This window comes from Rhodamnia argentea, chromosome 6 (assembly GCF_020921035.1).
Source record: "Rhodamnia argentea isolate NSW1041297 chromosome 6, ASM2092103v1, whole genome shotgun sequence".
NCBI classification, from domain to species: domain Eukaryota; kingdom Viridiplantae; phylum Streptophyta; class Magnoliopsida; order Myrtales; family Myrtaceae; genus Rhodamnia; species Rhodamnia argentea.
This window is the reverse complement of record NC_063155.1, coordinates 877,501-887,904: the sequence shown is the minus strand read 5'-3', so window position 1 is coordinate 887,904 and position 10,404 is coordinate 877,501. Positions and strand designations below refer to the sequence as shown.

General features: G+C 47.7%; 2 non-coding genes across 2 annotated transcripts in view; both read left to right on the top strand.

Annotated features, from left to right (window-relative positions):
- Positions 1-9,349: 9,349 nt before the first annotated feature.
- LOC125315783 lies at positions 9,350-9,505 on the top strand. The gene has a single exon (XR_007199070.1). It is a non-coding gene; the product is annotated as a 5.8S ribosomal RNA (ribosomal RNA).
- Positions 9,506-9,716: 211 nt separating this feature from the next.
- LOC125315727 overlaps positions 9,717-10,404 on the top strand; it is a 3,388-nt gene continuing 2,700 nt past the window's right edge. The window contains exon 1 of the ribosomal RNA XR_007199015.1: positions 9,717-10,404. This exon is cut by the window's right edge and continues 2,700 nt beyond it. This is a non-coding gene — a ribosomal RNA (28S ribosomal RNA).

Sequence of the window (10,404 nt, the reverse complement as noted above, 5' to 3'; positions counted from 1 at the left end):
TTTCTCTAGAAGTCGAAGCGGAACAACACCCAATGTGGAAAAATTGCATTGTTGGCTACTATCTTGGCAAGAAAATCTATTTTAAGGCTACCGAAGAAGCTGTCAAGAAGGCGTGGGGTACACACCTGCTGGATGTGCGCCTTCATGAGGATGGATTCTACTTTTTCCACATCCTCGATGAGTCGTTTAGACGAAAGATATTGGAGAAAGGTCCTATTACTATCTTCGATAGCACAATGGTACTCCAGCAATGGCATTCGGACATTAAGCTTACTAAAGATGTTCAGCAAACTTCTCCTATCTGGATTAAATTGCGCCATATTCCATTCTCTTTGTGGTCTCCGTCTGGGTTAGGCTACATTGCGAGTGCTATTGGTAAAGCACTATATGTTGATGAGTAGACAGACACTATGAAGCGAATCTCATACGCCCGTGTTTGTGTGGAGATTAAAGCTGGCCATCCTCTCCTTGAGATTGTCAAAGTGCGATGGAAAAATGAGCTCCTCGGTATTGCTGTGGAATATGAGTGGAGACCACTCTCTTACAACACCTGTTGTGTCTTTGGCCATGCTGTAGGTTCCCCTGGTTTCCCCTGTGCAAAACCTCTTCAGCCTTCATCCCTAGTGCCTACAACCACTTCTGTTAACCCCCACGTGGCCAGTGGTTGGCAGCGGGTGCGAGGTCGCACCAGACGTCATTCTACTTTAGCTTCGAACCGCTTGCTGCACCTTCAGTCACACCCATATTACCACCTCACCCCGTGACAACTTCCGAAAAGGACCTGCTGCCTCCTACTATTGCTAATGATGTGGTTGAGCCCCTGATGCCTTACGTCCCACAACAGAATGCCTCGGGTTTTGACAAACCCTCTTCTCCAAAACATCTTTCACCCATCTTGGCCATTGAAGATTCCCTCTCTCTGAATCGGTTATCCTCCTCTGCAGTTGTTGTGCCCCTGGGCACACCCTCCCTAAACCCCATGCGAAACCCTACTTCACTGTCCACCTCGAAGGCAGCTTCTAACCCTCTCCCTTCTCCGGAACCGGATCGTCAACTTAGTACTCTTGCTTCACGGCCATCTAGCATGGCTGCTGCTCTGCCCCTACTCACTCAAGTTGACCACCCGGCCACTGCTCAATTCCTTCAAGCGGCTGTTGCTATTTCTGGACACCCACACTTTGGCGAAAAAAAAAAGGCAAGTGCGGCGACGCAGCGGCTCTCCCAGGCACTGCTTTGGATTCTCAACGGTGTGAACCTATCGCACCACAGCAAAACACCCCTCCCACGATCGCTTCAAATACTGAGCAGCATCTGTCTCTACCGGGATCTTCTCAATCTACTTCTGGCTACTCCTCTTCCTCGGACAAGGATGACGTTTGAGACAACAATCCGCATAGTGATGTCGAGGAGAACTTTCCGTTGCTGTCTCCTCCACACACGAGATCAAGAACAATGGTCTTTGCCCTTCCTAAAACCGATGGACCTCCTAATATGGTTGAAACAATAAATGAGGGTCTTCATCCTGCAGCCCAAGAGGTGGACACCATCCCTACTTCTTCAAAGGCCAACAGCTGTAAACCGAAGAAGAAGCTGAACAAAAAGAAATGGTAACCCCCCTCTCCATCCTTTGTAAATATGTTTTTAGGTATTTGGAACATTAGGGGCCTTGTTGACCCTCTTCGTCAAGCTGAAATCCGATCTTTGGTTCGAAATCATCATCTCTCATGCATTGGCATATTGGAGACTAAAGTCAAAGTCTCAAACTTTACTATCGTATCTCGGGGATTACTACCGGGATGGAACTGGGTGGCTAACTATGATTACTCCCCCCTTGGTAGAATATGGATTGGATGGGATCCCCAAGTGATTGAGTTACTGGTGCTCTTCACCTCTGACCAACTAATCCATGTACGGCTTCAGTTGCCCGAGTTCAACCATTCTTGTCTCCTGTCGATTGCCTATGGGGGTCACACCTTTATCACTCGTCGATCCTTGTGGTCTGACTTACTTCGCCTTAGTGATTGTGTACATCCTTGGATAGTTGCTGGTGATTTCAATGCAATAAAGGATCACACTGATAGAATGGGGGGATCTAATAGATGGATACCTGTCTTTGATGAGTTTGGAGATTGCATTTCTAATGCGGGATTGGAAGATCTTAGGTACATGGGCCACAAATTCACTTGGACTACATCCTCCGGTGTGCTACGTAAACAACAGAAAATTGATCGTGTCCTTATTAATGAGCATTGGAGTCGTATCTTCTCTTTCTCGGAAGCTACTTTTTTGGCACCTGGTATCTCTGACCACACGCCTATGGTGGTAAAATTTTTTCCACCTCCTAAATCTAAGACGCCATTCAAATTCTTTAATTTTTGGATGACCCACCCTTCTTTCAAGGATATAGTCTCGCATATTTGGGCTACTCCGATGACTGGTACTCATATGTTTGTTGTCTGCGCTAAACTCAAGCTACTCAAATACCGCCTCAAACAACTTAATAGGAGCTCCTTCTCGGATATTTCAGAACGTACTGCCCAAGCCGGGATTGATCTTTCCTTGATTCAAGAGCGGTTAGAACGGGATCCTACTAATCAACCACTGGTGGACCGCGAACTTGAGCATCTTCGTGCATTTGCATCTCTGCGATTACAAGAGGAATCGTTCTTCAAACGGAAGTCAAGAATCAAATGGCTTCAAGAAGGAGATTTAAACACTTCATACTTCCACCACTTCGTTAATAAGAGGAGGTTACATAATCGTATTCTATCGATAGTTGGATTGGACGGAACAACTTTGACCGAGCCAAATCTCATATAGTAAGTTACTACGAAATGCTCCTCAATACAAATGCGGATACTATTCAGCCGGACATCTCTGACATTCGCGGCTTTCTCTCTCACACTCTAGCCATTGATCAAATAGAGCTCTTATCTAGAGTCAGAATCGAGGAAGAAGTCTGAACCACCTTTTTCTCCCTCGCAAAAGGAAGGGCTCCCGACCCCGATGGATTCAATGTGGAGTTCTTTACTTCTTCTTGGGATATCATTGGTCCCTCCATCACCTCTGCCATCTTGGATTTCTTTAGGATCGGCAAACTACTAAAGGAAATCAATGCAACCATTCTCTCACTTGTTCCTAAGTCTTCAAATGCGTTGGCGATGAACGACTTCCGGCCCATAGCTTGTTGTAATACAATCTACAAATGTATTACCAAATTATTGGCTAACAGAGTGGTCGCTCTCCTACCTTCACCGATATCACCATCTCGGACGGCTTTCGTTAAAGGAAGGAGAATCACAGACAATATCTTGATTGCTCAGGAACTTTTTGCGGATTTTCACCATCCTCAATATAGCTCCGGATGCGCTATTAAGGTGGACTTCCGCAAAGCCTATGATACGGTTAGTTGGGGGTTTCTCCAACGTGTTCTCCAAGCGTTTGGTTTCCCGGATTTCTTCATTGGCTGGATTATGGAATGTGTCTCGACGCCCAAATTCTCGGTGGCCATTAATGGGGAAATTCATGGGTTCTTCTCTAGTAGAAGAGGTATTAGACAAGGCGATCCTCTCTCGCCCTATCTTTTCACCCTAGTGATGGAAGTACTATCTGGGATTCTTCATGCCAAGTCCTCTATCCCCGGCTTTAAGCCATATTGGAGATGCAAGCATCCCAGGCTCTCCCACCTCTTCTTTGCGGATGATGTGCTATTATTTGTCGAGGGACACCTACCATCGGTTGGACTACTACAGGATGGACTGCAGTTGTTTTCTTCATGGTCGGGCCTCAACCCGAATCCCAACAAGAGTGCATTCTATATTTCGGGTGGCTCGTTGAACTTACATTTACAAATTCACGATCTATTGAACTTTCAACAAGGACAGCTACCGTTTCGTTATCAGGGAGTCCCCATTATTTCATCTAGACTCTCTAAGACCGATTGTAATGTCTTAGTCAATGCTATCACCACCAGAGCACGATCATGGGCTCAACGTTACTTGTCCTATGCCGATCGACCGCAACTCTTAAAATCTGTTTTACACTCTATCCATATCTATTGGGCTGGTGTTTTTACTCTTCCCAAATCGGTTTTGGGTAGAATTGAAGTAATTCTTCGACGGTTTTTATGGAAGGGCCCCGATCTTGGAGTTGGTGGGGCTAAAGTTTCTGGGGCCAATATTTGTCTCCCCAAAAGTGAAGGTGGGTTGGGTATACGTAGGCTTGTGGATTGCAACAGAGCCTTGATGTTAAAACACATATGGCTTCTTTTCATCGACAAGGAATCGCTTTGGTGTCGGTGGATTCACTCCAACTTCTTACGAAAGTCAAATTTTTGGATTGTTACAAAACCCACCATATGCTCGTGGTCGTGGAAAAAAATTCTAAACCTTCGTCAAGACTTCTTCTCACTTTTTAAGTGGAAGCTTGGGAATGGCCAGTCAACATCTTTTTGGTTCGATAACCGGCACGACAAAAGTCCTCTTCACACATTCTTCACGCCTAGGGACATTTATCGAGCTGGGATCCCACGTCTTATCACCGTTCGAGACTTCTTTCTCTCGGTCTTACCTCCATCCCCTGTCCTTGCTCACATTCGGCCATGGCTTGATCCGATACCTCCCCTTCTCGAAAATAGAGAAGACTCATTAATTTGGACTGCACACTCAGTTGGCGCATTCTCCGTTGCCTCGGCTTGGGATCACATTAGGCCGAAAGGCCGTGTTGTTCAGTGGCATACATTCATTTGGGACAAAGCTATTGCACCGCGGGACTCATTCATTATGTGGCTAGCTTCCCACAACCGTCTGCCAACTCAAATACTGCTTCTCCAATACCGACGTATTGATGAGGGTACTTGTGCATTCTGTCATAATACACCGGACTCCGTAGATCATCTGTTCTTTGGTTGCTCTATCACTGGTGAATTAGCTGCTACTTGGTCTTCCAACTGTCTTTTGAAATGGAGACCTAGACCTTGGAATGGGTTCATTAGATGGGCTAAGATACATTTGGGTGGCCCTTCCTTTGCACACAAAATTGCCAGATTTGCTCTCGGTGCCTTATGTCATATTATCTGGACCACAAGGAATGATGTGCTCTTCCGTAACAAACAGCTTTTTGTTCCGGCAATGCTCTTCCATCTCACCAAACTAATTAAGGACAAAATCGTTTCGTTGGGCCCTATTCGGGACCATCCTCGAAATAGATGCATTCAAATGAAGTGGGGGCTATCTAGTGCTATCTTTCATAACCACTCCTTGTAGATTTGGTTTTTTAGCTTATAGCCCCACCTCTATCTACCTCTCGGAATTCTGATATTAAGCTCCATTGCTTCTCTGGATGTTACTCAATCGCTCTTCGCTGCCTCACTCACCATGCAACACCTTCTATGGTACTGCTTTCGTGATGTTCTCCCGGTGCCGTCTGACTTGGCTATAATTCTTGTTACGTCATACGGTTGTGTGCATTGTCCCTTTCTTGCACTGGTGCCTCTATCGTGCCACTGGTTCCCTTATGCTGAGTTGGTTTATTTTCTATTATTACTTCGCTCATGATCTTGTCTTTTCAGCTATCTTGCATAAAGCGAGATCTTCCTCTGAGGATTCTCTTCCAGATTCCCGCCGTTGGAAAATTTCCCCGGCTCTGGATGCTAACCCCGCTGCTACTCTCCTCAATATGCTTCAGCTACGGAACCACACTTTCTACTTGGGATTCAATCTAATGTGCCACCTGTACCACAACCCTCACTGTTTGCTCTTGTTTCAGGTTGTTGCTCCCTTCTGAAATCACCCAGGAATCCCCGATGTGCTGTTGATCATCTGTCGCTGCTTCCTCGGCTGATGGTTCTCCCCCGCCTTACCCCTTCGTGGATCCCCTTCCCCTTTTGACTATGCTGTTGGCATTCAAGATTCTCCTTGTTGGTTGATATGGCTCTATGGTTACCTTCACCGAACATACTTGCTCCCCCCCTCTCTTGTTTTATTGTACATTGCGGATGGTTCGCCATCGTACTCACTTTCTGCTTCATGATGTGCTCCTCGCCTAGTCAATACCGGAAAAAAAAAAAACAGACGGGAGAAAAAAAATATCACAAAAAAGAGAGAAAAAAAAACTAACAAAAGGAAAATTATGGGCGTGATCTCTCTGACCTGTCTTTGTTTCTGTCTCTTCTCCTTCCTATTGTTTAATATTCAGCGTTCAACTTGGATGCACTTTCAAAGCTCAACTACACAACTCTGCTGGAGCTTGTCGCCGAAGCCACGCGTCACTTCCCGCCGATCCCGTTGGATCCTCTTCATGCTTCTGCACTCCTCAACATAACAAACTGCGGTGGTTCCCCCTCTCTGTCTCGGCTTCAACACTCATCACCACTTTTGCTATTTTCTGCTACTTCTGCGATTGCTGCAAGAGGTTTCTACTGCGTCAAGTCATCCTGCCATTTAACTCGGTGGCCTCCCGAATGCACCCGTCCATGCCTCTTCTAGGTTTATGCTGTCTGGTTTTTTAGTTATGGCCCCACTTGATTCTTGGTTTGTTCGGTTTACTCTGGTAGCACTTGTTCTTGGCCATTGCTCTTTGTTATATATGGTCGGTTGCTCTCGTATCTCTGGAAGTGTTTTAAAAAAAAAAAAAAAAGAAAGAAGCAGAAAGGGAAAAAAAAAGAAGCGAAAAGAAGGAAAAAAAAAAGAAAGGGTAGAAGCAAAAAAAAAAAAACTTATATATATATTTGAGCAACTCCTCGGCTCTCTTCTCGTGGGACTTATGCTTTGCTGCAAGCTGCCCTTCGTCTCGGTCTCTTGTATTTATATTTGGCTTCTCTTTAATTGTATTTTCAGATTTGTACAATTTTGACTCGCCATGCTAAAGCTGGATTTTCTGTCTTACTTTGACGAGTCTCCCCTTTTGGCATCCGTTATTGAAAACTGGTTTTACGCCTTTGTTGCTTGGTCTGCGACTATCTACTTTCATTAGTTCTGCTGGTGTTGCCCCCCCTTCACTTTTCTCTATTTCTCCAACCTTTGCGCCCCCTGTTTTGCGTCGTTCTCGTTTTACGTTGTAAGCTCTGCTCGCCTTATCTTACATTTCCTTTTGGTATCCCCTGTAGTGTTTATTGGGGTCTTCACCACCACGTACCTTCTGCGGTAGCTTTGTTTGTTGCCCGCCTGTCTTTCCCCTCCTTTTGCTTAGCTTTCGCTGTATTCGGGTACCGGCTTTATGGCGCTACGATCTCCTATGCTGCAGCTTCTGCCGTGGCCAGCACCGCCATCCTGCTGGTGCTCCCGCCCTACCTATCTACTGGATCTAATTGGGAGGTTCTCCTCCTTTCAGCAGTATACGTTGATGCTGCTGGTCCATAATTTTGTGTCGATTGCACCCTCCCTCGGCTCCCTACTTTGAGCTCTCTTCCACATAGGGGCGACCGTGGGACTTCATCAAAATTAGTCAAGGGTTTTGCGCTCCTCTGCTACCTCTGCTGCTGTTTGGAAGGCACATGCTGTTTTGGGAGGTGCTCCCTTCCTTGGTGTCCCGTGGGTCATTCCTTCCTCAACTTTGTTTTCTTTGGTTTTAGGAGGTCCCCCCGGTCTATCGCCTCGGCTGATGCTATCTCCCGAAGCACCTCAACACCGCAGGCTTTTTCTATTCCGGAACAAAGGATGGTCCTCTGGTCTACTTGTGCCTGCACGGTGGCTGGCCTTCAACATACTACCCGTGTGGATCTTGAAGACCCAACTATAGCGTTGTTTTTTTCTCTGCTGACTTGCTGTTGCTGCTCTAGCTCGGGTGGTGTTGTCTCCCCAACTTATGCTTGCAAGGATTCTGAAGCTCCTCAACACCGCAACTCATTCTCCACCCTTTTGGCTGTCGCAATTGCCTTCTCAAGGTCATTACGGGGACTCCCCTCCACTCATGCTGCTGAACCGCTGCGTTTTCCTCCGGGATGTGTCTCTTTCCTCGGTGCATTGTGGTTTCCCCCATCCAGCTTTTATTTTTTTGGTTTACGGGTTTCCCTACTTGTTTGCCCGCTTGTTTGTTTTCTCCTTCCCCGTGCTAGCTTGTTCGCTATCTGTGTATGGCCCTCTTCTTGGTGTATTTTGCAACCTGTCAATGTTGAACTCTCCCTGGCACCCTATGTGCCATGTTGAGTTCATAGCTTCTGTGCCCGGTTTTTTTGTATCTAGCTTTTGAAAGATCAATACATACTTACCTTACCAAAAAAAAAAAAAAAAAACAAGCTGCGAAAGCATTTGCCAAGGATGTTTTCATTAATCAAGAACGAAAGTTGGGGGCTCGAAGACGATCGGATACCGTCCTAGTCTAAACCATAAACGATGCCGACTAGGGATCGGTGGATGTTGCTTTTAGGACTCCGCCGGCACCTTATGAGAAATCAAAGTTTTTGGGTTCCGGGGGGAGTATGGTCGCAAGGCTGAAACTTAAAGGAATTGACGGAAGGGCACCATCGGGAGTGGAGCCCGCGGCTTAATTTGACTCAACACGGGGAAACTTACCGGGGTCCGGACATAGTAAGGATTGACAGATCGAGAGCTCTTTCTTGATTCTATGGGTGGTGGTGCATGGCCGTTCTTAGTTGGTGGAGCGATTTGTCCGGTTAATTCTGATAACGAACGAGACCTCAGCCTGCTAACTAGCTATGTGGATGTACATCTCCACGGCCAGCTTCTTAGAGGGATTATGGCCGCTTAGGCCAAGGAAGTTTGAGGCAATAACAGGTCCGTGATGCCCTTACATGTTCTGGCTCGCACGCGCGCTACATTGATGTATTCAACGAGTCTATAGCCTTGGCCGACAGGCCTGGGTAATCTTTGAAACTTCATCGTGATGGGGATAGATCATTACAATTGTTGGTTTTCAACGAGGAATTCCTAGTAAGCGCGAATCATCAGCTCGCGTTGACTACGTCCCTGCCCTTTGTACACACCACCCGTCGCTCCTACCGATTGAATGGTCCGGTGAAGTGTTCGGATCACGGCGACGTGGGCGGTTCGCCGCCGATGACGTCGCGAGAAGTCCACTGAACCTTATCATTTAGAGGAAGAAGAAGTCGTAACAAGGTTTTCGTAGGTGAACCTGTGGAAGGATCATTGTCGAATCCCGCCTAGCGGAATGACCAGAGAACTCGTAAAAAACTCAATAGGGGCGATGGGCCTTTTCCCACCGTCCCTCGACGCTAGGATCGCACGGGCGCCTAGAGCGTTCGGGCCTTCTCGGCGGCACAACAAACCCCGACGCGGAATGTGCCAAGGAACTTGAACAAGAGAGCGATGCTCCCATCACCCCGGACATTGTGTGTGCTTGGGATGCCATGCAATCTTCTATTATTCATAACTACTCTCGGCAACGGATATCTCGGCTCTCGCATCGATGAAGAACGTAGCGAACTGCGATACTTGGTGTGAATTGCGTAATCCCGTGAACCATCGAGTCTTTGAACGTAAGTTGCACCCGAAGCCATTCGGTCGAGGGCACGTTTGCCTGGGTGTCACACACGGCGTTGCCCCTAATCCCTCACCTTTAATTGGGCGGCGGGACTCGGGTGCGTATGTTGGCCTCCCTCGACGATTTTGTCCCGGTTGGCCCAAAATCGAGCGCTGGAGCGATTAGCACCACGACATTCGGTGGTTGATGAGACCCCAATGATCAATGTCATGCGTGTCGCCCATGCGAGCACTCCGTGAATCTACTCTTTACCAACGCGACCCCAGGTCAAGCGGGGCTACCCGCTGAGTTTAAGCATATCAATAAGTGGAGGAAAAGAAACTAACAAGGATTCCCCTAGTAACGGCGAGCGAACCGGGAAGAGCCCAGCATGAGAATCGAGCGCCCTCGACGTTCGAATTGTAGTCGGAGAAGCGTCCTCGGCGACGGACCGGGCCCAAGTTCCCTGGAAGGGCGCGCCGGAGAGGGTGAGAGCCCCGTCGTGTCCGGACCCTGTCGCATCACGAGGCACTGTCGGCGAGTCGGGTTGTTTGGGAATGCAGCCCTAATCGGGCGGTAAATTTCGTCTAAGGTTAAATATGGGCGAGACACCGATAGCAAACAAGTACTGCGAGGGAAAGATGAAAAGGACTTACAAAAAAGAGTCAAAGAGTGCTTGAAATTGTCGGGAGGGAAGCGGATGGGGGCCGGCGATGTGCCTCGGTCGGATATGGAATGGGGATGAGCCGGTTGCCGATCGACTCGAGGCATGGACCGATGTGGATTGCGGTGGCGGCCCAAGCCCGGGCTTTTGATACGTCCGTGGAAACGTCGCCACTGCAATTGTGGAATTCAGCACGCGCCTCTAGCGTGCCTCGGCATCTGCATGCTCCGGGCATCGGCTAGTGGGCTCCCCATTCGGTCTGTCTTGAAACACGGACCAAGGAGTCTGACATGTGTGCGAGT